Source organism: Lactuca sativa, chromosome 4, assembly GCF_002870075.4.
Source record: "Lactuca sativa cultivar Salinas chromosome 4, Lsat_Salinas_v11, whole genome shotgun sequence".
NCBI lineage: Eukaryota > Viridiplantae > Streptophyta > Magnoliopsida > Asterales > Asteraceae > Lactuca > Lactuca sativa.
This window is the reverse complement of record NC_056626.2, coordinates 217,302,986-217,311,265: the sequence shown is the minus strand read 5'-3', so window position 1 is coordinate 217,311,265 and position 8,280 is coordinate 217,302,986.

The following is an 8,280-nucleotide window of genomic DNA, read 5'->3' as shown; positions in this document are numbered from 1 at the left end:
ATATAACTCTTTCCTATATATATATATATATATATATATATATATATATATATATATATATATATATATATATATATATATATATATATATATATATATATATATATATATATATATATATGGGTAAAGTTAATATACCAAACAACCTTATATAAGCTTAGGTACCTAACTTCATCAAATTACGTCATTTTGCATTAAATTTTCATTGCAGTCATACAAGGTTCTTAAACTTCATCCCTAAAATTGATTTACTTCAAAAAAAAATTTGGAAATTCATCATTATATTTTTCCTACATCCTTTCATTTGTAGCGTTAGGATATGAAACCCATCAGGTGGTATTCGATAGAAAGACGTGATATAAAAGAAAGATATTGATGAAAGTCCAAAGATTTTGAAAGTAATCAAGTTATGGGATTAAAATTTAAGAACCTTAGACAATTACAATGTAAATATGATACAAACCGATGTACTATTATGAAGTTGGTACCTAAACTTATATAAGGTTGTTAGGTATATTCACTTTACCCTATATATATATATATATATATATATATATATATATATATATATATATATATATATATATATATATATATATATATATATATATATATATATAAAATTTCGAGAGTAGAGACTAGCTAGTTCTAGGTGATAGATGAACTAAATATCTATGCTCTCCTCCATTACGTTTTATGTAGCAAAATTTCGGAGCTTGCAATAATTATATAGTTCCAGATATTTTCTTCATCTCGTCTTCATTTTAATTGAGTTTATATTTAGGAAAAACAACTAAGAAAACAAATCCAGAAAAAATATTGCTGTCTTTGCCCCTTTATCTTAAAAATCTGGGGAAAACAGTGCAAAGTTAATTAGCACGAGCTCTATGCATTACAAGACCCCTACGCAAACATCAAACACGACGACAATGACGTTTGGCATGCAAACTTTAATTCACTTTTTCTTCTTTTAGCACGAAAAGTTACAACTGCTCACCTGCATCCTTAATTGCTATATACAATCATCTGCCTTGAACTATTATTTATTTACATGTACTGTATCATTTTGTTAATCCATTTTTTGCAACTTTTCACATATTCTCTTAAACAAATGTCCATATATTCAGAAGAAGAACCGGCCTATCACCTATGGTCTAATAACATCAATCAGGCCCCTACACGGAACCATTAAATTGCACGTTCGAGTATGTATGAAACAAAACTTCATTCTGTTCATTTATAAAATCAACTTTCAACAAGAAATGATCAAAAACAGAAAACAAATGATATTGTCAAATGAGTTTAATCTATGCTATATACTGATAAGTTTAATCTATGATATATACCGATATGCCTAGATGATTGGATTGAATGTCAAAGTACAACCAACACTAACATAAAGGATAAAGATAACTCCAAAACGGGATCATTTATTAATAATCAAAAAATCAAATTAACAAACAATCAAAACTATATAATTATAAGGATGAGAATATAAGCTCCATTCAGTAATCCTATGAGATCATAATTGATAAGGAAAATATTCTAATCAATTATCTAAATCAAAAATCAAAATAAAAAGTTTCGGCAAATAAAAAAAATAGAAATAACACGTTTTGAGGCACTAAATGATCCCGAATGGCCGAAAAACACCACATGTCATGGCGAAGCAAGGATTTTTCTTAATCAGACCATTTTACATGTTGTGTACGAATTTCATCCTCCGAGTTGTTGGATCATTTCGACAAATTAGGCGTCGATGTCATAAAACTTCCATTCCTAGTGGTACTGACATCATCAAGCCATACATAAACACTTGTACCACCTGCATCATATTTCCCCTCTTGAAAAGGTGTCAACCTCGAGTCAACTTCATCATCCCGAAAGGTATGAAATCTACAACATTAAACATAGCAGACTCATTATAATAACCCGGTAACTCGATCTTGTACACATTATTGTTGATTTTGTTCAAAGCACAAAAGGACCATCAAGTCTTGGGTGAAGCTTGCTAAAACGTCTATTGGAAAACCTCTCTTTCCTCAAATGTAACCACACAAGATCACCTTCAGGATAAACAACCTGCTTGTAATGATTTTTGGCATGATCATCGTATTGTTTATTATGCTTCTCAATATGCATGTGAACTTGTTGGTGAAGCTCTTTAATTTTGCTTGACTGCTCATCACCTTCAACACTAAATTGATCTATAATAACTAACGGAGATAAGTCAAGAAGGATAATTGGATTTCTGCCATACATAATCTCAAATGGACTCTTGCCCATAGTTTGGTTAAGTGATTGATTATAACAAATTATGCTTGTGGAAGAGTAATATCTCACTGATTGGCATTTTCTCTAATCAAACTTCTCAATAAATTTCCTAAACTTCGATTTGTAACTTCAATATGAACATCAGTTTATGCGTGGTGAGAACTATTGAACTACAACTTCGACCGTAACCGTGTCCACAACGTACGCCAAAAGTGGCAAACAATTTTCACATCCCAATCAGAAGTAATCATCTTTGGAATGCCATACAACTTGAGAATCTCATAAAAGTGTAGACTAGCAACCTGATTAGCATCAAACATCTTGGAGCAGAGCATAAAATGAGCTCGTATTGTTTTTTTTATCATAAAATTTGCATAAAATTCCCCTTTTATGCCTTGACAATCTCAAAAATTCTATGTCATAAAAGGATAGCCTCACTCTTTTACTCTTCCATCTTTATTCCTTCTCCTGAAATCACATAGCCCAAGAAGGTGGCTTCATTAACCAAAAAATGATATTTCTTACCATTGGTATATAACTTATGCTCCCGAAAAATTGAGAAAACTTGTCGAAGATGAAAGAGATGGTCCTCATCAGTTTTGCTAAAAATCTAAATTTAGGTTCATAAGGCGCATAAATGTGTTTGGGGCATTAGATAATCCAAATGGAATAACGACCCACTCGTATAGCCCATCACGAGTCATAAAAGTCGTCTTCCATTTGTCGCCCAAACTCATTCGAATTTGGTGGTTACCACTTCTCTAATCAACCTTTGAGAATATCGTTAGGCCATGCAACTAGTCTAACATATCATGCAAATGATGGATATGAAACGATGGTTAATCCCTATCTTGTTAACAACTCGACAATCCGTATATATACGAAACACCCCGTGTCACATCCCCGAATTAGAATGACGGAAACACACGAAGGTGGATGACGTCATTGCACAATATCATAACAATTGAATATAAATGAATCATAGCAACCCAAAACATCATACATTGAGATTACAAGTTTACGTTGTTTACAAATGTTGTTTGTTCAAAAGTCAAATACAAGCAACTGAAAAGTAGAAAACGTGATGCAGCGCCACCTACCCTCAAAATGTTTGGATACCCGTTTACTGATTTCCTAAGAATACAAGTGATTATGAAAAGTGTCAACAATTAAGTTGGTGAGTTCATAATCATGTTTGTATGATAAATCTGTCAAGCCCACAACCAAACAAGGAACAGGAAGTAAATCGGAAATCACACATTCGACTACCTAGCGGTTCTTCATTTTATATAACCCTAATGCATACACTAAGAAATCATAGAGAGAACAATAATGGTCCTATCATAAATGTAAGTTGCGCTGTACTAGAAAATAGTATATTGTAATTGTATTTGTATGTTTTTAACGTATGTGTCTGGATTCACCATCTGTACTTTAAAATATTTTATTGTACTTTTATTATTAAATAAAACGATTTGAAGTTATTTATGTATTCATACACTAACCGTATTGTTAATACGAAATTGTGAGTTATTACAGCCATGCTTGATGAACTAAGATGGCCTGATACGATGTTCTTCATGCGTCAGAATCGATATGACATTTGTCACCCCAGGCATACCAGCCTAACTGTAGTTAACAGTTTAGTTTTGGGGTTGTCAGTCCCATATAGATTTATACACAAGTGTCACGATCTCCCTCCAGGAGACTCTAGTTGTAATTTCGCACTCGTAATCCCTTTCTTATGAAAGTTATATTTTAGTAAAAGCTTCAGAAATCATGTAGTTTTACAACTCATAAATTTCTTATGATTTTATAACACAGATTATGTTTGTTTTGTTATTTTTGCATTTCAAACTAATATATATCACAAATAATTGTTCAAAAACTAGTATTAAGCATATAATATGAAAATAATATCGTATTTTTAACATAAAGATGAAAATACGTAAATATTTGTGTGATAAAAAAGTTTTCCTTGTATTATCCCTCCCATCCCCCCTAAAAACATGAAAAAGCTTGAAACTATGAGGGCGTCACACCCCAAAACCAAGAACGGCAGAAACGTTCCGAGGTGGAGGACGTCATGTACAGTATCACAACAATGTAAAGTAGTAAACAAGCAACAACATCATCCATTGCATTAAAAGTAAAGTTTTAATACATGTGTGTTCTTTCAATGTAATAAGACACCAAAAATACAATCAAAATAAAAGATGAGTCTTGTCTGTGCTCCGTCTTCTCAAAACCTGGCCATCGTACCTGACTACTGGTGACCTGAGAATACAAGTTATTTTGAAAGTGAGTATCAAACTAAAGCTGGTGAATTCATAAGTATTTAAGTGTCATTGTCTTGTTTTGGAAAACTGTTATGAATGCCTTGTAAATCTTTAAATGAAACAATTGATATAAGTATAAAAACCCTAGAAAATCCCTTATTTCCTACTAGTATGAAATGTAGTCTTCTACCAAGACTTGAATGTTTTGTAAGTAAAAATGATAGTTTTTCCTTTCTTTTGACTAATACTAACAGTACTTAGTCTAACTCCTCGTTTATGTGAATGTATCACAAAATAAAGTAATAGGAAAATGTACTAATGTAATTGTTATCCTTTTGTATTAGGATTAACACGACATCGCGATTAGCGAAATGTATAACCTTTGAACATCCGTAGATTGTTCAATTGTCCTCTGTAGCTACAGCAGGTGGGAGGAAGGGTTAGTCCTGTAAAAGTATTCCTAATATAAGTATTAACCGTAGGCATCTGTAGATGTTCATCAACCTCTGTAGCGAACAGTAGGCCCGAGGAATGGTTAGTCCCGTAGAGGTACTCCAAGTATAAGTAATAACCGTAGGCATCCGTAGATGTTCATCAACCACTGGTGCTAACAGCTGGGATTCGGAATGGTTACTCTCGTCTAGACATCCCGTTGAACTGGGATAGGCAGGACAATTTACTCAGAAGGTACTAATAAATCATCCTTGTGAATTGAGATACAAGTATTCATGTAAGTGTATACAGGTAAATGTATCTACGTAAAGGTACTCATGTAATGTATTCATGTAAGGTACTCATGTAAGTGTATCCATGTAACATGTAATGTATAGCATAGACTCATGAATGAACTGACTCTGATGTAATTCCTTGTAATAGGAATAATGTTTTGTATCTTCTAACTATCCCTATAATAGTTAACTGGAAGGTAATTGGTTGTTCAAGTAGGTTTATACACCCTTGCTACACAAGAGTGTGGGAACTGAATGAAGGATGAAAACTATAACATCAATACATATATAAGAACATAAGTGTATAGATATAGTTTTGTTCAAGAAGGTAAAAATGGTTTTGTAAAACATCTATGAGTTTTGAACAATAATTAACAATGACTTGATGTCATTTTAATAAGCATTTCAAAAGTAATACATTTGATAACAAATTATTTTTAAGATAGAAAACCATTTCATGCATCACATTTTGAAGTATGTGAAATCTGCTGGATGAAAACACAGTTATAAATACATATGAAAGATTTAATAACATGCTGTTCTCTACTTGTATTCCCCCCCCCCATTAAAGAATTAAAAATTATTTAAACATTGATTAAGGGGTATGAAATCACCTGTAGATGGTGGTTTGGATGTATTGAATGATGTAGGATAGCTAGGTGACAAGTGAAGACTTGTTCACACTCAATGATCCTAGCTAACATATAATCACACATATATGTTTCCAGTTAGACTTTAAACCACTAATTGACAAAGTTAAGACATCCTAAGGCATGTAAAACACCTTATTTAAGTGCTACAAGTCATAAGGATTGCATCTAAGTGCTAAAGGACCTTGTTATTGTGTTTGGGGTTCAAGGGTAAACTCCCTTGGAGTGTACGGTATTCATGACCTTGACCTAATGAGTTTACGGTCATAAACTCAGATTTTACGGACGTAAACTCCACTCCTTTTGACCATAAGTTTTTTTGAGGATTTGCAAGTCCTTTGAAGCATTTCTACTTGGTGGTTTGAGCTTTGGAAGGGACTAGGGCAACAAAACACCCCTTGTTAGGTGTTTACGGACTTATGGTCATTTCCCTTTGGGTTTACTACCTTAAACCTATATGGAAATTGGTATTGTTATGTTTTCAAGTCCCTAACTCATCAAGGTAATTGCCTATGTTAGTTTTTAGGCCTAAGGAAGGAATATGGCCCAAATAAACACACTAAAGGGTGTTTACGGTTTTGGGAGCTCCCCAAACCGTAAACACATGATCATGGCATTATTTGGTGGTTTTCATGGCTTCAACCCATCAAGGGAAGGTTCAAAAAATGTCAAGGAAGGCTTAAACATCCAACTAGGGCTTAGATTAATGACTTAGGCACACTTTGGTGCCTTATATGGTGTTTACAGCCCAAGAACATTCTTGGACTGTGAACACCTTGTTCCATGTGTTCTTGGCGTATTCTTGATGCTAACTTGTAATACTAACTCAATAAGACTCAAAGAGTGAAGTACTTACTATAAGGAAGCTTGAAATATGCTAAAAGTCCAACAACACTTAGTGTGTGTTCTTGGTGTTCTTGGTGTTTTTGGAAATCTAATCAAAACACAAGAAATGAATGGATGAATAGATGCACAAACACTAGATTACTTGTTTAATCAACTTGAAATGGATAGAACACTTACAACTTGGAAGATCTCGAATTGTTTCTAGTTTGCTACTTGAGAGGTTTTCTTGAGTTTACTCTTTTGGATAAATGGGGAGTAAACACATATTGACTAGACTTAGGGAGTAAGCTCATGGATAAGCATGAGTTTACAGATTTTTAGGATGATTTTTCAACCCAAACAAAATAGTTTGGCCGGGAACTTCTAAGACGCGAGGTGTTTGCGGTTTCTAAATTTCAAAACCCGAGACGGCACTTTCTTACCCCCGTTCGTTTAAAGAATAATATTAAACTAATCAAACGAACTCTAAATTTGTTAAAATAAGCAATAATGACATTAACTTATAATAAGAAGTGATTGATTTCTAGGGTTTGACCGAATTAAAATTTCGGGTTGTCACAGAGGGTATGAACTCACCTTGAGTGGTTATGTTGGTTGATTTAAATAGGTGTTGAGAAGTTTTCAAGCCTAACCACTTGAATGGAGTTGAACTTCCTTGAGAATAATGTTATCCTAACGGTTTTAGCACATTTAAAGTGTGTAAATGGAATAAGCTAAACATAAGAATGTATAGGATGCTAAGACGTCTCGAAATCACTTACCAAAATCTAAGAAAATGCTTGGAGGAAAATCCTTGTAGACTTAGGCTTTGAGAGAAGTTGAAGTTCTATGGTAATTGAAATGAAAATGGAGGAGTTCCTAAATGGTAATTTTGGTTCTAGTAGAGTGTGGAAAATACTAATGGGATATTTACATTGATAACTGTTGGTTTATTTGCTTGGAGTACTGTTGGATATAAACTTGTCTTGGAAATGATTAAACTATCAAATCCTTAAGTCAAACCTTATCTTCTTCTTCCCTTAACCGAAATATCTTTATGAAGGATTCAAAGGAAATATTTTCGGCCATCTATGATCGAAATCACTTTGTTCTTTAGTGATTTTGGTCCTAAGTCTTCATTTGAGGTGTTTTTGGTTTGAGTTTACCCACTAAAGGGGTGATTTCGGTTCTTTAGTGATTTTGGTCCTAAGTCTTTATTTGTATGTAATCCTTTTTAACGTATGTGCATGGATTCACCATCTATACTCTAAAATATTGTATTGTAGTTTTATTATTAAATAAAACTATTTGAAGTTATTTATGTATTCATACACTAATCATATTGTTAATACCAAATTGTGAGTTATTACAACCATGCTTGATGACCTAAGATGGCCTGATACAACGTTCTTCAGGTGTCGGAATCAATACGACATTTGGCACCCCAAGTATATCGGCCTAACTGTAGCTAACAATTTAGGTGCGGGGCTGTCAGTCCCGTATAGATCTATACACAAGTGTCAC